This window comes from Stegodyphus dumicola, chromosome 1 (assembly GCF_044657685.1).
Source record: "Stegodyphus dumicola isolate Sdum_Otavi_A_Nest chromosome 1, ASM4465768v1".
Classification (NCBI taxonomy): Eukaryota; Metazoa; Arthropoda; class Arachnida; order Araneae; family Eresidae; genus Stegodyphus; species Stegodyphus dumicola.
Window position 1 is genome coordinate 232,890,547 of NC_140768.1, and position 25,360 is coordinate 232,915,906.

Sequence of the window (25,360 nt, forward strand, 5' to 3'; positions counted from 1 at the left end):
ACAGCACGACTTTCGCATCTTATGTTTCAAAGAGACAAGATGTGCAAAGTGTGGACAAATCACAAGAATCATGTTTGCGCACTGAAAAATAAATAAGCTCAAGTGTATTTTTTGCCAAGGCTCTAATGTAAGCAGTATCTGGGGTGTTTTGAAGCTATGAAAACCTGCCAAAACATAGACAATCGGTGCAGCAGACAGAGAAGACTCTCAAAAAGACGATGGAAAATGTCCTTGTACTGACTACAGGAGCAGATGGTATCAACCCTATGAACCAAACTCGTAGACAATACAGTGGTACGATTAAGAAGACTATATGACTATATAGCCATATAATAACAACATATTTGAAATTCACGATGCAACTGTAGGACGAAACCATATAGTACTTCACGAACTGATAATCTCCCTCTTAAAGGAAATCCAAAATTCCTGCTACTTGCCAAAATTCCTGCTGATAAATTGTGCACAAATTATGCATAATGCGATGCATAAATCGCTTTATAATCGAAATAAAGCGCCCGCTCGAAATTCGCACTGCGAATGACGCTTTCCCTCTTCAGTAATAGCTGCTAAAAATTTTCAAGATATTGTGAACTTGTTAAAATCAGGTTTTTTTCTGGGCACCAAAAGGTAATTGAAAAAAAAAAAAAAAAAAAAGTCAAAATGTATTAACATCAGTAACTTTAATAAGTATATTTTGTAGAACCCTATGAACCCTGTCTTAAGGCAGGTGTTCTCATTTAGTTACAGTCACCCCTGTGGATATAGTATATAAAGGCTGTTTTTTGCTTTTTCAGATTAACTAGCTTTTCGTTTATCCGGTTACACAAAGGTTGGTTAACGTAAAATTTTTTCAAAATTATGTCGTCTTTTGGATGCAAGCAGAGTCGGAAGTTGTGCAGTGGACTGAAATTTAGGAAGACTTAGTGATCTATATCTTAAGACAAAACAATAGTGAAATTGTTTTAAAAGACATGAACGTGTTTATTCCGCTTCAAAAACAGAACGCTTCTTAAAGCTATCTTCGGAGGCCCCATGTCGGACGTTTTGCGAAATGTGTAACCTTCCATGAGGACAATAAGTCAAGGGCAAATGAAGAATTGCAAACAGTATCATTTGTATTGACTGTTTACGATAACAACTTCGAAAACGTTAAATACAGGTTAGGTGTCTTGTTTTCTTGATTATTTGTTTCACCTTCTATGGCAATTTGGAGGACGCACCTATGAAACAAGTAAATCTGGTTTGCTATGAATTCAATATTAAACCGGCAGAGGTCAAAGTTAAATTTCTTTCTTTCTGTGCGTGACTGAAAGCGAAAAGTTTCCAGAAAAAATTCGAGGAAAAGAAGACTAAGCATACTTTTTATTGCAACTGTTTACTTAAAATTGATCAATCTGCATAAAGACCTTTTTAAAGGTCCTAAGCACTTAAAGATTCTGGTGCCCTCACATAGATTTGCGCTAATTTTTAACCCATTCTGTTGATCTTGGTTTAGCTTCACCGTACTTTCCATGTTAGAACAGGAAATGAAAAATTTTTGCGAAGCCTCCTTTCTTGAGCTTCTAAGCACTTTTTTTTTTTTTTTTTTTCCGGTGCCCCTTTCTTTGATTCCCTAAGCCCATGCTTATTTTGTTTAGTGATTAATCCTGCTCTATGTTATGAGTTGTATATGTCTACGAGTTGTATATTAATAGAATCTACCATACAAAATATTGTGGTTATTGTATGCGCTCAGCATAATTCGGTTACAAATGCTTTTTAAGAAAATGTTTCGACTAAATATCCGATCGTTGGCAAAAACTTGCAATAATATCCACCAGACTAGTGAAAAAAACTACAGTCTAAAATCATAAATATAGCCTTTTTCTGTGGTACAGGATTCACTCGTCGGTGGTAGTGTGCGCAATATTGTTACTATTTTTCAACCTTTCCTCCTATCCAATATAATCCAAGATGATAAGGGAGCAAATGACTTGGTTAAGTGACCTGAATACGATAAAGTTCACGAGGGCTAATCTGTCTAAGGGGAGCGATACCTTCATGAAATACAGGGTGACCCAAAAGTGCGTTCACATTTGAAAATTCTTCAATTCATTAAATAATGTAGGTATAGAAGAAAAAATTACACATACGCTTGAAATGTAATGAGGCTTTATTGAAAGCAAAAAACGGAAACAGATGGCGCTTCATATGCTAACAAAAGCAATAATTAGCATAACAACAGAGATGATTTTTAGCAAATCCTATGTTTTTTATAACAAATTTTCATGATGTCGGCCTTCATTCATCAACAATACCTGCAGTCGCTGGACAATGCTGTGAATAGCACTGTACAGCATATCTGTAGGTATGGTGAAATGCCTTCGGATGTTGTCGCTTAACATCCCTAATGAAGTCCGACAATCGCGTTAACTTGTAATTTCACGTAACCCCACAACCAATCACCCCACGGACTGAGATCTGGGGACCTGAGAGGCTAAGCATGACGGAAGTGGAGGCTCAGCACGCGATCCTCACCAAACAATGTGTGCAGGTGATCTTTCCCACGCGTAGCGATATGGAGTGGAGCGCCATCCTGTATAAAAGTCACACCTTCCGAAAGGGGTTTATCAGTCCGTCTAGTAATGATGCGATACTGTAACATATCAGCGTACCTCGCACCCGTCACATTGACAGTTTGAATAGTAGAACTACGCATTTTCTCGAAGAAAAAGGGTCTGATCACGTTTGTTGTGATAAATCTACATTCCACCGTGATCGACACCTGGAGGCGAGGATAGAAAAGTGACGACGTCATGAAGGGATTGATTCTCTCTCTCACTACAGCTCATTTCATACATGATTCTAATGCGACGTCCCTGACATTTTGTTGCCCAGCGCCATATGTTGGCCTTTTTTTGAAACTTTTTTTTCTTTCTATAAAACCCCATATCATTTCAAACATGTGTGTCAATTTTTACTTCTCTACCTAAATTACTCCGTGAATTATTGAACTTTCAAATGTTAACAGACTTTTAGGTCACCCGGTATAACTCCAAGCATGCAATCTAACTAGGATCATAGATAATTTCGATGCCTGAAAATTCAGATAACTGGATTGACGTTTTTCTAAAGGTTAAATACTGAATGGAAATGATAGACTTTTATTTTTTCATTTATTATATTTTAAAATACTTTTTTTTTTTTTCTTATCGGTAAAGATAATGCAGTTAAAAATCAAAATACTTTTTAGTCTCATGAAATGCAATGCCAGCTATATTTTTTTCTGACAAACAAGCTATATTTTTTTCTGACAAAATTAAGTAATGAAACTAAATTTGAGAACTAAATCAAAAAGTAATGAAGTAATGAAATTAAACAATTTGCTTAAGTATACAGCTAATTTCTGCTTCAAATAAAGCAATGAAATTGTTTTCGATTTACGTAGCCCCCAAAATTAAATACACGTATTTGTTTGCATTTTTAGTGTTTTTGCCGTAAAATGAAGTATTTCCCCCCTTTCTTCCTTTCCTTTTCATAAAACAAAATGAATAATATGTTTTTATTCAGCTTAAACTAATATAATATTTTTTGGATTAAATTTTTTGGATATTAATAAAATAGCAATATTAATTTTTTGCATTTACCATTCATAATAAATTCGTAATTTTAACAAGAAAAACAATTCAAACTAATTAAAAATTCGTAGATAACTAAAACTTAATTTTACCAGAATTAAAATAAAAAGTGAGCGAGAAATGAAGTTCCGAATAATCTGGATCATTATCTCTACTACTGCAGCGGAGATTGTCATACCTCATTTTTCCAAATCTTGCTTTGCGAAACTTCGGAATAACCAATTCATTTTTTGAAAATAAAAATGCTGTGAAGTGAAAAATAACATTAATAATAAATAACACGAAGTGAAAATAACATTTTTTTCCTACCCAACGCAAAGCGATTGTGTGGTAGCGCACGGCCATCTAGGAATAGGCGGTAGTAATGCCATCTAGGAGGCAAAATTCGAACTAATAAATGTACTTAACGAGCTACCGTTCTGCGAATTACTCTTAAGAATAAATTAGTTCGTAATTGCTAGTCATTGCTGCATATATTATGTGGCTCTAGAAGTACCATTTATTAGTTATACTACAAACATTAATAACACTCAATGCAAAGTAATACGATGCTTTCCAAATTACCAAATATTCGATTTTTGTTCCTAGTCAGACTTTTGGAATTCGGACTAAATTCGAGTGAAATAAAAATAGCAACTAAAGGCATGTTTTAGGTACTAAAGATAGTTATAAAATTGATGTTATGAAACTTATATTTACACAAAATTTTTAATAAACATTAAGTTGCGTTAATGAAATACGGCTGAGTGATTAAAATGAAAACATAGTGGTATAATAACTTACATTTACGTTAAATTAAACTGGACTGAATTTTGGAGTACACATTCCTCTATCTCAGTTGTTCTCAGCATTCATATTAGACGAGCATAGACGATCATTCCCCTCCACCTCCATTCTCAAACTCGGAAAATACATGTACATTTCTTTAAATTCGGTAATATTTTAAAGCATTTTATAAATTATACAAGAAAAAAGTATAGGAAATGTTAATAAATACTAAAATCTGAATAAAAATAGATATTTTTCAGTCACAAATTTACAGGCCTTATAAATCTTAATCTAAAATACTTAACAGGTAAATATAAGGCTGCCATCATTCCCCCCCCCCCCTGAAATAATAAATTCTTCCATGGTTCAGAGCCCCAGCTCTATATTTACATTAAAAAGTATAGTGAAAAATTTCATCCTTAACATAAAAGTGTGCTAATCATCTGTGAATTCTTATACCAATTCATTGTCCATAAAAATGAAATGAGTACATCAGGAACTAACATACTAAAAAACTAATTTTTTAGCCAAGATTTTTTTAGTCACTTTATTTCATTATTTAGAAATTTTAGTCATAGCTATGAATAAAAGGCTCAAAAGTATTCTAAAAATTTATATTAATTTAACCCTGGCAAGTTTTTTACCTGTTTAACATTAAACTTAAAAGTTTTAAACTTTGGTTTGTGCGAATCAGAACATCGCCCTAAAAGTAGTGCAGTTTATCAGCAGTTAACAATATTTTTCAGTATGCTGCAAGAAGACATTACAGAAAATATTTTTATCTACTAGGCATAGGCAGATTGTAACTCGTGAGCCGCATGAGGCTGTTTGGCTTTATAAAGACTTAGTTTATATTTAGAATATAATTTTAGACCAATATCTCGCTTTTTGAAACAGTGAACTATTTTCATTTTTAAATTACATTAATAGTGCAGTTATTTTACATCAATTTCAAAATAAGCGCCAGTCTGGTCGTCAAAATATAATAAAAGGCAAATAATGAAACCGTAGCTTATTGCTGTAGAGGTGCTATTTTCAGAATTAATAGTGACTATCGGGACAGTGGAAACGATAAGCACAATGTTAAGACGCTAAGTTAAATTATACTGGAATCTTATCGAACGACATTATAAGTATATGAAATCAAAAACTGTATTAAGAAAAACAGCACATCTCATGGAACACTACGTATCTAGTGAGTCAATTAAATGCTTTAAAGCTAGGTATAATCTCCATATAATAGCTATTAATCTTCATATTAGTTCTGAAAGAAAAAATTAAATTTATGTGCAAAAAACCTGTTGAGAGTGATTTTTAACATAACATTCGTATCTGAATTCCAAATTCTCTGCAATCCGCTGTGATGCACCGCTCACTTATTTTTATCCTTTCCAATGATAAACATTTATATTAAGAGTACAGAATAATCGCTGATCCCATTTTTTCCATTATTGCTGTATTCTTTACTCGGATAAAATATTTCTCCTTTTTTTGGAAGCAATAGCTCAGTAATTAAAATGGAAAGGGAGAGGATATCATCCATTTTTCTTACTTTTTCTCTTCAAAACTCTGTTTTACTTCATCAAAAATGATAAATCTATCTAACTGCAGCTCTTAGAATATTTCCAGTATTATAATATATGGTTTTTACAAGTACTAAATTTGGTTACCTTGGCATATAGAAATAGATTAGTTCAATAAAATTATATATTCTAGTAATGCAATGTTTGAAAATAATGAAGGGAAAATAAGAACATTCTCTACAGTCTACTCTATGCCCCATTTGGAAAAATATGGATTAAAATAAATCAAAGATTAATATATTATAAGCGCTTTATGTAAAGACAATTAAAGAAAAGTATTGTATTTTTTGTTAAAAATTTTCAACATAAAATTAACGTTATTTACCCTTTAAATAGCATTAATTCGCGCTTCATGTCGAAGTCTAGCTTTATTGATGTTATCTGCAGTCGCATTTCATATTCTGCATTTAATTTGTTTCTATGTTTTGTTTTTGTTGCCACATACGTTGAGAGAGATTTTTCATTTAAATACATTATTCCGAATGGTATTAAAATGTTTATAGCTGTGTGAGAAATATTTTTACATACACATTGAAACCAATGAAAAAAACTTAGCTACTCTCACATGTGTGTCACTGCTGACATCGGCAGCTCACGCACGATGCTTCTGATTAATTTTCAAATATGTACATTTTAAAATTAATAATTGCTAGTTAACTTGTATGAGTACTTTATAATTTTCTTGTCGAATTTTCATTTTGACTCGCGAAACCTCAGCCTTTCACTCGTGGAACCCCGGGTTCAGCGGGAAACAGTTTTAAGACCACCGCTGTAACGGTGCAAATGTTAAGGATCAGCAAGTAATCACAAATGGAAGAAATAGATTCTTTATTCCACAGTAGATGGCAGCACCTCTGTTAGATACCGTTGTTATTTTCCCTTGACATTGGGAATTGGAGTATTCTAGCTTGTTTGAAAACAAAGTTTGCAGAACTTGTTATACTGCTCAATTACCTTTATTTAAAAACTGCAACCTTTATGTCTTTCAGGTGCGAGACATGAGATATACATACTCGATCTATCTGGCTTCAAACATTGTCTATTACAGTGGTGTTCAAACTTTGTCGACTCATGGGACCCTTAGAGAATTATAAGGTTATTTTCGGGGAACTCATCCTACCCCTAGAAAAACATACCTTAAATAATATTTAAAACATAACAGTATGTTTTAGTTACTTTTTAGGTAAAGACAATGCACTGCATTTTTTATTCAAAACGTTTAACATAAAATTTTATTAAAATGTTTATAGCTGTGTGATTACTCATTAATAGCATTAACTTGTATTGCAGGTGTCAAATAAGTTACATTTAGCAGCAGTAGTGTGCCTGCATTTTTTTAAAACGCAAATAGTCGAAGTGTAGCTCTATTCATGTTATCTGCAATCGCATTTCATATTATGCTTTTAATTTGTAATATTTTGTTTTTGTTGTCTCATACGTTGAGAAATAATTTTCATTTAAATACATTGTTTCAAATGTTATTAAAATAGTCATAGCTGTGAGAGAGATTTCTAAGTATTCTGAATGAATCTACAACCGAAACGTCTGGGGGGGGGGAGATATTCTTGATTAAGTTTACATTTTAACGTCGAGTTTCTTGAAACGTAAATAAATTGTTCCCTTTCCTCTAATAGGAAGACTTTTCATTTATTGTAATACACGAAAAGATGTTCTTTTTATCCAGTCAAACTTAGTTTTATTCTTCTGAGAAATATTCTGTCATAGATTTCTCCAATTGAAAAAGGGGCTTTATTGTATAATTTTTAACATTGCCATCTGAATTCATTTCATTTTCCATTAGAAAACTGTTTAATTTTGCAAAGAATTGTACATTCTTCTCTTTGACATAAGATGACCATATGTTAAGTTTTAAAACTAATCTATAAAACAAAATGTGTCTTTATATTTTCAGTTAATAAACACTAGTCAACTAGTGCGAGTACTTAAAAATTTTCTTTTCGAATTTTTATTTTGATTCGCGGAACCCCGGGGTTCCACAGAACACGGCTTGAAGATCACTAGTCTATTAGATAGAAAATATGACACACGGAAAATAGCAGTACTGATTTGTTTAGCTATTAAAACTATGAGTGTGTGAGGAAGACTTCTTAATTTAACGTTCTTCAAACACTTCAAACAAACATTTCTGTATGTATGAGGAACATTTTAAGTACCTCTTCTCTGTTCTTGTTCCCTAATTTATAAATTCTAAATTAGAATATCGTTATTATAATACTGTTCTGATATTTTCCCCCACTTTACTTTAAATTTTGATTTGTGACTTAACAAATGATAGTTAACTTGTTAATTCTTAAGGCACATTCATATGCATAGGCTACATGTTATAAGTTTATTTAAATACTTTATAAAATCTGTTTCTTCTGAGACATTTTTATGTATAAGATAAGTGTTATGTATCGTCTAATTGATTTACATGAAGTATCAAATAATATGCTCATAAGCTACCTAGAGGGTAATAAACTTACAAATGACAATTAGGCTTCTTTATGAAAAATTATTCACAAGAACTAAAGCAAATTGAGACTTATCTCTTAAAGCATGTTTCGACTCAAAAGGCACCTTAAATTATAAGAAAAGTCAGAATGGTTAGGTTAGGTTATTTAATTACGGCAAAGCCTCGAGGGCTATCTGCCTTCAGAATATTTTGATTCATTTCATACCTACATATAAAACATGTATTTTGAAATCTTCTTTGAAAGAAAATTAAAATTTTCATCAAAACTGACTTTTTAAATATCTGCTTTCTTGTTAAACATACAAGAAACACAAAATAAAAGTAAATTAGCTACAGTAAATAATTTATAGCAATACAATTTTGTAAAATGATCAGCATAAATTTAAGAAAGAAGATAATAAAAATTTATATTTATATTTAAGAGAGGTAAGTTTAAAAAATAAAAACAACGCATGTATTCTCATTTTTTTCTGCTTATTCAGTTACAATTGATATACTATCATTGAAGTTAGCTAAGAATGAGATAAAAAGTGTCCTAACTCGTGATGTAACACTTGTTACTATTATGTATGAAAAAGAATACCTCAGCAACTAAATTTAATTAAAGTTACATTTCCTTACAAATTATAATAATAACTTACATACATCTGGCAACAAGACTTTAAAAAGAGAGTCGTTTGTGTACTGCTTAATGTTTTATATATCAACTCCTTCCTTCGATTCTGTGACGAATCGAATAAGCGAAGGCAGTTAGAATGGGAGATTTAAAAAATAGATAATCAATCCAAGTTGTATATACATTTTGAAACTTGTCGATAAAATAAAACAAACATTAAACGAAATTAAATATTTAAAGATTAAACGAAAGTAGTAGATCAATTAAAATATAACTCAGCAGGGAAAAAAAAAAAAAAAAAAAAAAACTCATGAAATTAAGCAGAATCTTCACTGTACACAAAGTTTCGAGCGAAAGTATTTTTGCCACATTCGCCTTTTCTATATCTTAAGTTAATGGTAACCGACTTAAATTTCGTTTCTCTAAGAAAAAGCAATTTTGAAATTTTTTGTAAAATAAATAGTTATACTTTTCAGATGATATGATAATTTCTCTAATTTAAACACGCATTTCTCCTTTTTATTAGTACTGATGCGCACAAGATCGGTAACTTTCATACACAAAAGAAGTGCTATCATTTTCCTTTCATCACTCAGTTTTTAACACAAATGATCAGGCTATGCATAACTTTTTTAATGTTACCAGTGGCTGTAAATGTTAAAAGATTTTCGTTGATATTTACTATCAAATTTCACAGTTAATTGTTCTAGATTTCATATTTTTCGTAATGGGTTGTATCAAATTTCACCATTTGTTTGAAACAGTTATATAATTTTTTGTGGTTTATCATATTGGTTACATAAATACATATAAAGAAAACATTGTAATTATAATATGAAAGTAAAAAAATAGTTAAAAATGATAATGAAAATATAAACTAAGGTTACAAATTTGCTTAATTACTGAATAAGTAATAATATTTTAAATACATTTTATTGTACAGCACTGAGCGCAGTTTTTTAGATTTATTTGTCCAGTTTTACATAAAATGCCGTATCGAGTACCAGAATATTAGGCAAGCATAGTGATATTCTGTCATATAGCCTTTAGCAGTTTTCTAAATTTATATTCCTAAACAGTAATCTAACAATTGTACCTTTGTTTGAAAACAGATAAAGTGTAAACTGGGAAAAATGCCCGAGAAGGAGACTGAAATCATACTGCTTTTAGGAAGATAATGAAATAAGAACCGTAATTTATAAGTGGCTGCAGAAAGGAGAAACAGGACGTGGCTACAGAAAGGAGAACCCTTTCCGAACTAAGAAATAATGTTGCATTTTTGTAAATAAAGCAAATGTAATACGAGTAAACACACAAATTAAATCGTTATTAACTTCAAGAAAACGAAATATTAAAAAAAGTATGGCAAGTTTAATCATAAGAAAGGCTAATAAAATTGTTACCTTTCGGAACAAAAATAACAGTTAAACTGAATGCATCGAAATTAAGACTTAATTAACAGTCAAACCTATTTCAGGTAAGATCTTTAGATTTAATTTATGATGCTTCAGAGTTGAAAATTAACAGTTAATATTAATTCAGCGCACACGTATTTAAAAAAATAATTCAGCGCACACGTATTTAAAAAAAAAAAAATTTCCACGAGAGAGTAATAAACTTCTTACCGGGAAAGTTGACTGACCGCGGCGTTGATTATTGTATAACTCGGTAAAAAAAAGTGAACCGCACCACTCGTTGACATGTAATGAAATAGAACTTAATAACATTGAGACTGTCCTTATTGGGACATATATGATAAAATGTGTTTCTATCCATTGTATAATAATTTCTTGCATTCAAAATTTCGGAAACTTTATTATTTCACTTTGTATCTGCTGCTTGTCGCAATTATGTAGAGTGTGTGGTGAAATACATGCTCGTATTTAGTAAGATAACTTTTGCTGATATGACATAGTTAATGCTCTATTTCCGATGACATTGCCTGAAATCTGGGGCGTCGTATTCTCTGAGATGGTGGATAGAAAGAAAGAGGAATGAATTTGCTGCCGTTGCGTCTAGAAACATTTGAATACTTTTTATAGATTCTAATATTTCCAGTTACATGCAACGATCCTAACATAAAAGAAATAGTGAAATACGAGAAAGCATTTTAGATTTGGAGTAGTTTTTATACATTTATTACCCCAAAAGGGGTAATAAATGTATAAAAACCATTCAACCAAATGTATAAAACCATATGTCCCATTCTAGACGTTAGTCTAGAATTCTAGACGTTAGTCTATTCTAGACGTTAGTCTAGAATGGGACTAACGGCTCTCGAAACGGCATTTTGCGGACTAACTCTCGAAACGGCATTTTGCGTCGAAGCACTTAAAATGCGTTGTATGACTTTTCAAATTGCAGACACCAATTATTATCGCCCTGTATATTTAAAAGAAATTAAATAATGAAGAATCTGAGTGAATATATGTATGTTTTCTCGCATTGCGAAAAAATAACGGCACCTAGAGCCACCTAGCAAGTTTTGAATAACGCAGTCCTCCATCAGAATATGGGCATCTGAAAGCCCAAATTTTGCATTTCGAAATTATTTTATTATTATTTCATATTTTGTAAGACTTTAAAGAATTTTTAATCAACAATCTCAACGATTTTAAAGCAAGCAGTGAGCACTCTATGCAATTAAGCATTTTTATCTCCACCGCTATACATCTATCGGAAATTCTAAAGATATGTTGTTTTTAAATATTTTGCGATTTTGCTGTTCAATCGAATTTTACGTGGCATAGGCGCCGAAAACGTGATATTTAATAAATAAAGTAAGCACAGGAAAAGCTAATAATAAAAGAACAAAATAGATTTTGTAAAGCTATCTTTAGTAAGAAAATGAGCTTTGATATAATGAACTGAGAAGATACTGGAGAAAAAAAAAAGAAACATACAATGCCAACACTTGGCACTTGAGGCTGCACCGGTAATTCTAACGTATACTGCTATGCTGCTTTAAAAATTTTTATACTTCTGCTCTTGAACTGTATATAAGTAAGTGTGAATAAATTAATGCTTAATAATAAAGCTGAAAAGATAAAAAAAAGGGGGGTTAGTAAAAGTGTAACGGCAGACTGGTGGACTGCAAGCTCAACGAGAGCGTAAAAAACCTTAACAGACACTTTTAGGCTACCTTAAAAATACGAAAATCTTTTAGATATTTTTTATTGATATTTTTAAGAGTTATGGAGAACAAACATGAATTACAGAGACAGAAATGTATCACATAGCACTTTATTGCGCTTAGAATGTTGAAAGAACAGAATGATGCGTGTGTCTGAAAGAGCATTTTGTGCTGCGAACAAAAGACGTCGATCGCTATTCTTAAGGCAATAACGCTGGAAAAGCCTACGTATTGTTTTACTTGTTTAAAAATAAAACGAAATATGAAAGAATTTAATGTAATAAACGTATAGATAAGAATATAATGTTTTAGATCAGTTAATTTTTTAAAAATACTTGAAATCTGGATAGCCTAAGAGCATGCGCCTCTGGCAGTAACTCGAATAACTTGTGTCTTAATCCAGGGTTATGTGATTTTAAAATTACGCAATAAATTATTGCGTACATTAAGCTTAATTGATAAGCTCAGTGGAGTGAGGCAATAATGCCATTATTGAAAATAATCATACATCTGATAGCGATAATCATGATTTGTCTTTTTCTCTTTTGCCCTGCAGGTAAAATATATCTCGCTTTAGGTTGCACATAACACTTCATTAGGTCATCTTAAATAATGAATTTTGAGCTACACTTCATATCCGTACATGAATGCGTATGCCTCTTACATCAAATTAAAGTTGTATAGCGATATTCTTCGTTCTGAGTGAATTAAAAATATCTAGAAATTGTACTTATACAACTCATAGTTTTGCAGAAAAATGCAAACAAAACACAATAACGTCGTATTCAGTGGAAGGAAAGTAAAATAAATAATTTATTGAAGAAAATTAATTTTCATTATTTATTATTAAAGAAAAGTTGTTTTAAATAATATTACTTTACCGGTAGTAATACTTAAAAGTACGCGTGGATTTCTGATTTATGTAATAACTTACATAAAATATTTATGTAATACTGAACCTTATTATTAACAAACTCTTTTATTTTAACAGAATCAAATAGAAAGCTAAATCAACTAAATATAATTTTACACTATATAGAAAGCATATTTTTCCTGTCGTCAGAAGCATGGACTTTTCTTATTATTCTTCGGATTCATCGGAATAAAATGATTAAAAAAATTTTTAAGTTAGATAATTTTAACTGAATGAAATACAGAGTACAAATTAATATTTAGCTATTTTACTATTCTTATTGGACTAAAATCGTAGGACTGCTATAAATGGAAGATTTTTAAGGAATGCAATCATTCTTATACTGAATGCAAATACTATTAACGAAGTCTTCAAAAATCTCATATTAATGATTCCAAACTGATATCCAGTACTATCGAAAATTAGAGACGATCCTGACATTAAAGGAATTGTAATCATCAATTTAAGTTCCCTTTGGTCAGTACAAGTCCACGATATTCATCGTGACAAGGAGTCAAACGCGCCAATCGTTGGCATGGTCCTTGAGCACCATATAAGTGACAACTCGACTTTAGCTCGCTTTTAGGGGCCGTATACAAACTGAAAAGCGAAATGTTTGTATTTATACGTTGCTAAAATTAAAATATCAGTTTAGCAAAAGCTTTCTGATATTAGTTTGGTTTATTAGTTACGGCAAAACATACAAGGCCTCTCTACCTAAGTGGTGACATGCCTTCTCGAAGGCAAACCGACTTGTACCCGCATTATACGAGGGAAAAGCCACGAAAATAACCATACAGCCAGACCATTTCCGTGGAATCGAACGCAGGTCGAATTACCAGCGCTCAGTGACTTTACCGCTCGGTTGCTAATGGCCTTTTCTGCTGTTAAGAGATTAAGAAACAGGCATTTCTATGCAAATTACTGTGAAACGTGTTAATCAATACAGTCGTATTTTTCAAAATGGAGATCTTTATAGAATCTTAGAAAATTTTTGTTCTCGAAATCATTGGCAGGCTTCAATATTGGTATGTAACCAATTCGTTATATTATTAAAAATAATTAAATATGAAAAATATTTATAGTTTAAGCTTATCAAAAGTAACACAATTATAAATTGATGACGGTAGTAAATCACAAAATACAACATTGAATAGCATTAAGGGAGAAAAGTTAATCTCAGATTTTTCTAGTTTAATTACTTACCCCTCAATGCAAATTGAAATTGGAATGGGAAATTTTGAAATAAAATACCTGTATCAGCTTTAGTTGTTAGGGAATCAAACGCTTTGCATTTGATTTTATATAAGAAGCACAGCATTTTCCTAAATGATTGTATAAAAGCCGCAAGAACGTATAAAATGTTTGATTTCGTTAGTTTTACAAAACTAACTTTTTAAATGTAAAATTCCAAAACATGAATTTTAGCATTACTTGAACCATTTTTGTAACTATATGTCTACCCCAAACAGTTGCGAAAATAAAGGTTTGTGATGAGATGTGTATATGTTACGGTCAAAGCTCAAAGTTGACTACTTCACGAATTGGCCAATTGATCTGGCAAAAATCTGAAATATACAACAATTTAGCAACTACTTCTGGCTTTGGCCGCATACTTTGAGAAGACGGTTATACTGATATTTAACTTCTAATATTTTTTTAGAAGATTTATGTTCTTATCAGATGAAAAATTAATTTTCTATTTAATGGTGTAATGCCACGCAGAGGAGAAAGTGGTTATTGGCTCTGACTGCCATACCGGAGAGTCCGGGTTCGAATCTCGGAGAAGGCATGGATGTAAATTGTTCGTCCTCTCATAGGAGGCAACGGTGACCCACCTAATTAGGTACCTCCGTAATAAGACGACCACCACTTCCGACCTTAATAACGGCCAACGCCTCTAAAACGCCACTGAAAAAAAATATAAATGATGTAATTTTAAATTTTAAAAGTTGTGTTTCTTAGTAGTACCTTTACATAATACGTGATTAAAAATTTCCATGACATTTTTCTTCTCATTGCAGAACTGAGATAAAATAAAATAAATAATAATAACAAAAATTAGGTAAAGAAAGAAGAGGGTGTTTTTTCAAAGGTGTGAAAAACACTTAAACAGGTAAACAGTTGAACTTAACCTATGATGAGTTTTGTCAATAAAAACAACCTTTAAAAACAAGTCTTTGCAAATTATTTGAGCATTAGATTATTACGTTATCATGTACGTATCATTCACTTGATTTTTCAACTTTTGCCATTTTACAAGCATTGCATGCGTCATACTGGTGACTGTCTACCCACTGGTCATCGGTGACCAATGGTCTTTATGATCCCTAGTCACCGTAGACGATCACTACTGCAATCAGTTTAATTTTAACAGTCTATATGAATTTACTCATTGTTTCACACCGACGACTTACGTGTCGACCGCCAACACTTACGGTTTTCAGTGACTCATTGTTTTAAAAGAAACCGATTGTTTCAGCCCGATTTTATTTTACAGATCTATTTAAATTTACTGCATAATATTTCATAGTTGAAATACGGGTTGACTATAAATGACCATCCATATAAGTTAGCGGTGACCAGCAGTTTTAATAAGCACCAGTGGCTTCAGCTTGATTCAAATTTAAAATATTATCCAAATTTACTGCATCAATCTATACTTGTGCACCAGTGATCTGTCCGTTAACCACAACAACGGCCCACTTGTTCATTACTAATTACAAACAAGCACGTTGACGGCCACTGGCAATCAACCTAATTGTTGACCTACATGTTAAAGGCCACTTATCTATCAATCACAGATCACCTAAAATGAGCAATACAGCAAATTTATTTAGATTTTTACTTTAAAATTAAATCGAAGCGCATTGGCTTAATTAAAACCCGGTGACCTACAAGTTTGTTACTAGTACCCTTGTCTAGTAGCGGTCAACAAATTATTCTGTAATGTAGGACAGTGTTATACAAGAGAAGATTTTCAAAAATTTAATTAAATCGACAAAACTGGCCAAACTTAGAGACCAATTGGCGACATTTTGGTCCGGTTCCTGTAAAACTGTAATTGGTATTGTAATTTAATAACTGTAATCGATTCCTATTTGTGACTTCAACCGTATCTGGCTCTTGTGTCTAACTTTATTCCTTCCAGTAGTTTCCCAGAATGAAAGGTACTGGAGATTTCTCAGGGGTCGGAGCGAAAACTATATAAGAGCACAGGCAGCGCACTTTGCATTGCGTTCTGTTTAACGCTTAGTAGTTTAAAGGGGTAACTACTGTTTGTCCTTTGTGATATTGAGAAGTGCTGTCCGATTACATTTGTGAAAAATTCCAGAACTGTGAATTTGTGGAAAGTTCCAGAAGTAAATTAAAGTAAATTGATTCTTCCGATAAAATAAATTTTATCAAGCTATCATCGGTTCTCTCTGCATTCAATCCATTACGATTACGTACGCAAGCAGCAATATTTAAAGAATACCTGATTCTTTTGTCGATTGCAAATGTTTAACTGTTCCTTAATCCCTAGCAGTGGGTTCAGCACGTAGCGAAGAGGATACCGTGAAAGACCGAAATTGGGGAATATCGACATTCACCGGTGAATGTCAACGCATTCCAAATACTTAGCGGAAAGACCGAATATTTACTAGTTGCATTCGAACCATCACCGGTTATGTCGACAGGCACAGATATGCTCTGCTGGAGGTCAAAATGAGAAGCCGAGAAGAAAGAAGTGTTTCGCAACTAAATGTAGTTGTAAAAGCAAGCGATTCTTGGGCAACTTAAAAAGTGTCATAACAGATTAAGTTGTTGCAATAAATAAGATTGTATAATGTTAGTCACCTAATTAAGTAAGCTTATTATTGGTGTTATTTTCTCATTTAAAATGTACTGTTCGTTTTAAATGCAATAGCTTATTTGCATGTACTTCTATTTAAGCTTTCTCCTATTTTAACATCATAATATGTTTTAATAATAAAGTATGATTTAAAAACGTAAAAAATATTTTATTCGACATTCACCATCAGTACATGATGAAAATCGATATTTGCCGGTGTAACTGATAAATAAGGATATTCAGCAAATATTTCGACATACGCCAAGCGACTCTGTGAATGCTGACATTAACTGGAGAAGGTCGACATTCTCCAGAATTTGGTTTTTCACGCTGAAAAGATAAATAGTAAATCAGAGACAAAGTCACGCTTAACTTGCATCAACCTTGAAAGAAATATGTGAACAAAACTAGATTTTCCCCTTGAAATGACCCTCACATTGCTTCTCCAAGGGGCACGTGACGATAGGATGCTTCAGAGGTTTCTAAATAACCGTTCGATGTTGCAACGCGTGAAATTGCTGGGAAAATACTGAGGAATTGCTATAGCGAATTTCTCATCTTGCAAACAACAGTGAACTAATACTAATATTTTTAAGGGGATATTTTATTAACATGGTTTATGAGATATAGTTGCCTTCTTAATTCTAAGAAGAAATCTCTGTTTACTTTTCATTCTTCTAATTTCGCATGCGTAAACAAGTTTGCTTTAAGGACTTACCTTATTTTCATAAGTAATTGTTATTTTAAACTTGAACAGGTGCGAAATGCAAGCAAAATAAATTACCTAATAATTGCCATTTGTACTTAGTTGGAAAGCGGTTAAACGGGCTCAGTACTCTCTGCTTATGCCACAATTGAGAACGTAATAGTAGTAAAACTGAAATTATTAACCAAGAAACGTAATCTTTACCATTTTACTTTAAAAAAAAAAACTGTAAATATATTTTTGATCAAGTAGGTACGTATTTCATTGTTAAATAATTACGCATGTGTGGAAAATCAAAGAAAAATTCTGATGTGGAACACAAATGATTTCTTTGTACGACATATTAATAAATTGTGCAAATTTTTTGTTGCACTTAACTTATTTCCTTGAACTATTCTAACTTAATTAACCAGTCCCTCAAGGCAAGTTGAAAATGACATCAAGAACTGAAAATTTTGAAATCGTGGTCAATTTTTGGCGTTTTCATAACGAGGACAAAACGTTCCCACATATAAGTATAGGAACCAGGAAAACGTAGATTTCAATAGAATAAAACTGTATTCTTCAGCAGCACTGATTATCTAAGTTAGATTTCGTTATTTGTCTCAAATTATTATTATTTTTTTTAAATTTGACATTTGAAAACATGAATATTTTCGTCATTTACAGTTTTTCTGTGATTGCAAGTCTATGAGTGCGACCAACGATTGCGAAAATAAAGGCCCCTCTTTATTTACTGTCCCCTCTTATTTTCCACTTCCGTCCAGAATAAACGCGGTTAGTTTTGATATGCAAATTGAGCTTGCAAACTGTTAAGTATTTAAGTTGTGGCTTTTAGGCGAGATGTTTTAGAGAGAGAGACACCTTACTTCACTTGCACTTTTCAGTCAGTTGTTGTCCGCCTTTAATGCCAGAAATTTAGTCCTCGTGATAACTGAAGACGCATTGTAGTTTTCCCGCATTCGGCGTACTACATAGGTTAAAGATTAAAAGGCCAGTCTTCGAGTTAATAGTCTTTGTAAAGCATTTGGGTTTAGTTCTTACTTGATTTAGTTAGTTTGTAGTTTTTATTTTTTTATGTTCAGACCACAAGTACTAGTCTTTGTGCGGGAGTAGTACTTGTGGAAGTGCGGGAGCAGCTGTAAACAGTGAAGAATAAAGGGTAATTAAACCCTTCCCATCTGTATCTTATCTTCTACAATTTCAATGAACATAGTTTAAAGTAAATTCACTGTTCTACATCAGGACACCAACATGTTTGCCAAAACAATTAGACGAAATAGTAATCCTGATAAAATAACTTCCCTAACTTCTGAACAACGCCAGTTAACTCAGAATAAATGCGGTTTGAATAGAATTAAAATAATACACCTGTCAAAATAATACCACATAAGTAGGAATGTGAAATAACTGTGTTATAAAGAAAAAAGATTCTTAGCTTTATTAATACTTCAGAAACATGGTGGAAGCAACACAGATACTTACATGTTTGCAATATATTTGATTCGTTATATTTTTTCAGTTATTTGGGTAATTTGCATAAAAAAATTAAAAATCTTAACACTTTTATTAAAGCAACTATCACTGAAATAGAAAAATCGTTGCATGCTCACAATATATGGGATTGGCATTGAATAGATTGTTCAATTGAGGAGGAACTCGGGTGAGGGGAAAGTGAGAATTATATTGCAACTTCAGCAAATAAGTCAGGATGACAAATGCTCTCGCAATGTGCAAAAATAAAAGCAGAATGAGTTTACAGTCCGAGTAAATGTACTGTAAAATTTCCAACAAAAAACCCGCTTTTTCCAGGTACCACGGAATTCTGCTTGCTAAAAAATAATTCAAGAGAGTATGCGCAGAACAAAACACTGTAAAATCAGTCTTTAAATGATAGAGATTTAGAAAACCAACATCTGCGATGGAAACCACTTTTATCGGTAAATCGGCAGTACCTCTGTTGAAGTTTACTATAACGTCTTCTTTACGATTATAAATACGAATTAAGATAGAATTGGAATTCGGCACTGAGACTCAGATTTTGGAATTTATATTGCAGCGGCAGCGCCAAACAGGCGATACGGACTTAAAAACTGTACAGAAAAGCGCCAACTGGCGAAACAGTAAACCCGTTTGGCAAACCTACAGGCTGACGGGGAGAGAAGAATTTTCCCCGGCAGTCAAGTGGAACTACTTCAACGAATGTGTGCGTCTCTGCTTCGCCGAGATATGTGAACTTGTGTACTCGCATCTGTACTGTGCTCTGAATTTCTTAAGCCGTTATAATGTACCCGGCAACTGTTACTTTTCCTTATTAAATTTCATTATTAATTGTAACATGTCTATCTTAACTAAGATTTCGGCTTTCCTAGTTAATGTTAGGGATATTTTCGTATGCACGTGTTACTCACACGTACATCATTGGTGACCCTGTCCCTCGCTCCTTCTGTTTCGATCCCTAATGACTATCTGTCTCAATCTTTGTTAAAAAACTAAAAATATGCCTTATTTTGATGCCAATGCTCTTCCTTATGACTGATAAAGGCTCCACCCTATTTATTTCCTCCTCATTTTATCGTACGGATTACACGTGGTTTATCACACTTAAGGAGGATTTACAGGTATGTGGTCAAATTTTTTTAATTATCTGTGATTGGTCTTAATTATGTTTTTGTGATATGTTTTGCTCTAAAATTATAGTTTTAATTTAATTATTGATTGTTTAAAATTGATCTTTGGGTAATATTTGGGGTCACACTTTTATTGAGATATTGAATGTCTTCATTATTTTATCTTTTATCTAAATTGATACTGTTTTGATAAGGTATAGTGCAAAACATTAAGTTTACGATTTACGATATATTTATAATTGGCAACCATGCCAGGATGGGAAGGCCAAACCAACGAGGAATCGAATATGGCGGTTCAGGAGCCACAAATCTCACACGTGGCAGTTAAAATTCCCCCTTTATGGAAAAAAAATGTTAAACTTTGGTTTATTCAAGTTGAAAGTAACTTTGCTTTAGCGAAGATTAGTAGCGATAGTACAAAATACAACCACGTGGTTTCTTCGATAGTGGTTTCTTTCCCTGAAACTCTTTCCGCAGTATCAGATATTTTATTTAATCCCCCAGCGACGGCTAAATATGATGCCCTTAAAGCTAGGTTAATAGTAGAATTCTCAGATTCGGAAAGCGAGCAAATACCCAGACTTATTTCTGAATTGCATTTAGGGGACGACAAACCATCTCACTTATTGAGAAAAATGAGAGAATTAGGTGGAAACTGTATAACTGACGAATTTTTAAAATCATTATGGCTGCAAAGGTTACCTTCCGAGGTGCATGCCATTTTATCAAAAGTTCGGAATCCTTAGACAATTTAGCAAAAATGGCTGATAAGATAGCTGAAGTGCGCACGCCAACGAACAACAGCGTGTTCACGGTCCAGGCAGCTTCGGCGAGTTCCCCCAGAAACCCTAACGATTCTGGTGCCCCCCTCAAGGAGCTTAAGGCCTTAAGGAGTGAAATCTCTGCCCTAAGTAAACAAGTCGAGCAACTCTCCCGCGGAAAAACGAGGAATAATTTCCCCCGGGATCAACATAACACAGCACGTAGTTTTTCGCGTGGGCATTCCCGAGAGCGTGTGAACAATTATTGTTATTTTCATTCGCGATTCGGTAATAATGCACGAAAATGTCGAGCACCTTGTTCCTTTTCTCAGAACACTACGGCCCAGGAAAACTAGTAGTAGCGGCTGTCGATCGAAATTCATCGGCAGTCGCGCATTCATGTCGTTTACATGTTTACGATAACAGATTAAATTTAAACTTTTTGACTGATTCGGGCTCGGATGTTTCATGTGTGACACCGACTTCTAAGTTTAAGAAAATGCATCCTGATTCGCTTCAATTATTTGCCGCGAATAATTCCAGAATTTCTACGTATGGAACAAAATTGTTAACTGTGAATTTAGGACTTAGACGAAACTTTTCTTGGAAGTTTTTAATTGCCGATGTACCAGTGCCTATAATAGGAGCCGACTTTTTAAGGCATTTTGATCTTTTAATCGATTTAAAACGAGGTAGGCTTATCGATAATACTACGAAATTAACTCGTATTGGTTCTCTTTCCGATTCTAAAAATTATTTTTCGGTAAAGTTAATATCTGGTGAATCACCATATCACAGAATCTTGAAAGACTTTCCGGAAGTACTGAAGTTAAAATCCGATTCGGGTAGAGTAAAGCATAGTACGGTTCATTACATCGAAACAAACGGTCCTCCTGTGCACAGTAAACCGCGTAGGTTAAGCCCTAAGTTATACGAAGCAGTAAAAAAAGAATTTCAATTTATGATAGATCAAGGTATTTGTAGACCATCAAAATCAGCATGGTCATCACCTCTTCATGTAGTTCCTAAAAGTTCGGGCGACATACGGCCAGTAGGAGACTACCGAAAACTAAACGCGTGCACCGAACCCGACAGATACCCTATCCCGCATTTACAAGACTTTAATAATACGCTTAGCGGAAAGACAATTTTTTCAAAAATTGATATCGTTCGGGCATATCATCATATACCAGTCCATCCAGATCATATACCGAAAACTGCAGTTTGCACCCCATTTGGTCTTTTCGAATTTCCGTTTTTAAATTTCGGACTGTGCGGAGCAGCTCAAACCTTTCAAAGGTTTATGAACGAAATTCTTGGAGATCTAAAATTCGCCTACGTCTACTTAGATGATATTTTGATATTTAGTGATACGGAAGATGAGCATAAATCTCACCTACGTACTGTTTTTGAAAGATTAACTTCATATGGATTGACAATTAACGCTTCGAAATGTGTTTTCGGCCTTCCGGAAATATCTTTTTTAGGCCATATAATCAATAAAGATGGTACCAAGCCTCTGACGAACAAAGTGGAACCGATACTTAACTACCCACTTCCTAAAACGGTAAAAGATTTGCAGAGATTTTTAGGATTTTTAAATTTTTACCGTCGATTTTTACCCAACGTAGCCCAGAATCAAATACATTTAACTTCGTATTTAAAAGGGGCTAAGAAAAATGATAAGACAATCCTGAATTTGTCTGAGGAAGCGAGGAGTGAATTTCAAACGTGCAAACAGCTAATCGCTAATGCTGTTCTTTTGGCACACCCGAAGAAAGATGCCCAGTTGGTTTTACAGGTTGATGCGTCAGACTTCGCGATCGGTGGAACGCTATCACAAATAGTTGATAGAAATTTACAGCCTCTCGCATTTTTCTCACGAAAGCTTTCGCAGGCGGAAAGGAACTATAGTGCGTATGATCGAGAGCTATTGGCAGCTTATGCTGCTATTAGGCATTTTAAGCATATGTTGGAAGCACGGAACTTTTCTTTAATCACCGATCACAAACCGCTCACGTATGCATTCCGACAGCGTTTGGATAAGTGTTCACCTCGTCAGGCTAGGCAGTTAGACTTTATCTCACAATTCACCACTGAAATTCGCCATATAAAAGGTTCGGAGAATATCGCTGCCGACGTACTTTCGCGTATAGAAGCAATAAGCATGCCTAACCCTATCGACTATGAGGAAATCGCTAAAATGCAAGAAATCGACCCAGAATTACAAACATTGCTTAAAGAGTCAAAAGTTCTACATCTCAAAAAACTTACCTTACCGAATTGTAGCTTACCGATATATTGTGATGTGTCAACAGGTAACGCCCGCCCTTACATTCCTCCGGCATTCCGTGAGAAAGTTTTTGCCACCTTGCACAATTTGTCTCACCCCGGCATTCGCGCATCAACAAAGTTAGTATGTTCACGGTTTGTTTGGTCTTCCATCCGCAAAGATTGCGCGAAATGGGCACGGCAGTGCATTCCGTGCCAGAAAGCAAAAGTAAGCAGGCATACTAGAACCCCGTTAATGAAGTTTCCAGACCAATCACAGAGGTTTGATCACCTCCACCTTGACCTTGTTGGTCCCCTACCTCCTTCTCAAAATAATTATTACTGTCTAACTATGATAGATAGATTTACTAGATGGCCCGAAGCAGTACCCATACCAGACATAAAAGCACGCACAGTAGCACAGGCTTTCTATGACCACTGGATTACTCGATTTGGTTGTCCGACTGTTATTACTACCGACCAAGGGCGACAGTTTGAAAGCGGCTTATTTCGAGCCCTTTCCCAATTATTGGGAATCAAGAGGATCAGGACGTCTCCGTACCACCCACAGGCGAATGGACTGATCGAGGAATTCCACCGTCCTTTGAAAGCTGCCTTAAAAGCGCACGATACCAGTGACTGGGTGGCTGCCCTTCCAACGCTGCTGATGGGTTTCCGCGCCGCTCTCAAAGAGGACATAGGAGCAACCACTTCTGAACTGGTTTATGGAAAGACTATCCGTCTCCCATGAGAATTTTTCAATCCGACACCTTCGGATGCGTCCCCAAAACAGTTTGTGGAGGATTTAAAATCTCACTTTGCCAGTGTCCGCCCGACCACGAATTTTAGCCACGGCCAGCGAACATATTTCATTCATCCACGCCTTCACAAGTCCACATATGTGTTTGTTCGACACGACGGAGTTAGAAAACCACTTCAAACTCCTTATGATGCACCATTTAAGGTGCTAGAAAGACAAGATAAAACGTTTGATCTCGAAATAAAAGGGACTAAGCAAACGATCTCCATAGATAGACTGAAACCCGCTTTTGTAACCATGGACTCTTCTCAAGTTGCTTCCAAGAGTGTGAAAAAAACTTCGGACATTTGTATCACCCGTTCTGGACGATTAATCCGACCCCCGCATCGGTATGTCACATTTCGTTGACACCGTGGTGGGAGTATGCAGCGGCAGCGCCAAACAGGCGATACGGACTTAAAAACTGTACAGAAAAGCGCCAATTGCGAAACAGTAAACCCGTTTGGCAAACCTACAGGCTGACGAGGAGAGAAGAATTTTCCCCGGCAGTCAAGTGGAACTACTTCAACGAATGTGTGCGTCTCTGCTTCGCCGAGATATGTGAATTTGTGTACTCGCATCTGTACTGTGCTCTGAATTTCTTAAGCCGTTATAATGTACCCGGCAACTGTTACTTTTCCTTATTAAATTTGATTATTAATTGTAACATGTCTATCTTAACTAAGATTTCGGCTTTCCTAGTTAATGTTAGGGATATTTTCGTATGCACGTGTTACTCACACGTACATCAATATGTTTTCTTCTGGCCAGTCCTACTTTTTGATCATGCGGCTGGCTTGTGCCGGCTAGGAGGATCGGGGCTGTGCTCCTATGGTGATGATGATATTCTTTACTCTGTTACTCCATTTTCCTAGAATATCCCATTAACAACACAACAATGAGAATAACAGTCTATTTCTATATTGGTTACGCGTTTTGTGAAAGCAAAGCGAAGCATGATATTTTCACAGAAGCAATTTCACAGATGGTGAACTTAGGAAGCTATATACCGGAATGACTGCAATGCTGTAAAAGCGTTGCATCATTTCATCCGATCAATAATTTACACAAGAATCCTTGTTCTAATCTAGCTTCATGCGATATAATTGGCAAGTCTGAAAAAATGAGTTGCACATACGATTGAAAGTGATGTGACCCCGTCCCCCAATGGAGTCTTCCGGTCTTCCAGCCGTCGTAGAGCTCCATTATGCTATCAGACAGGGTGCAGGATTGGTGCTGCATTAATTTC

General features: G+C 34.2%; 1 protein-coding gene across 3 annotated transcripts in view; it reads right to left on the minus strand.

Moving 5' to 3' along the window:
- The window catches only part of LOC118197545 (acyl-coenzyme A diphosphatase NUDT19-like), a 146,621-nt gene that overhangs the window by 87,657 nt on the left and 33,604 nt on the right, over positions 1–25,360 (minus strand). Inside the window, exon 1 of one of the 3 annotated variants that reach the window (XM_035369067.1) lies at positions 10,689–10,810. The exons of the other annotated variants lie outside the window; for them this stretch is intronic. The gene's annotated coding sequence lies outside the window, so the exon portion shown is untranslated. Of the gene's footprint in view, positions 1–10,688; positions 10,811–25,360 lie in introns of those variants that run through there. 3 annotated transcript variants of the gene reach the window in all.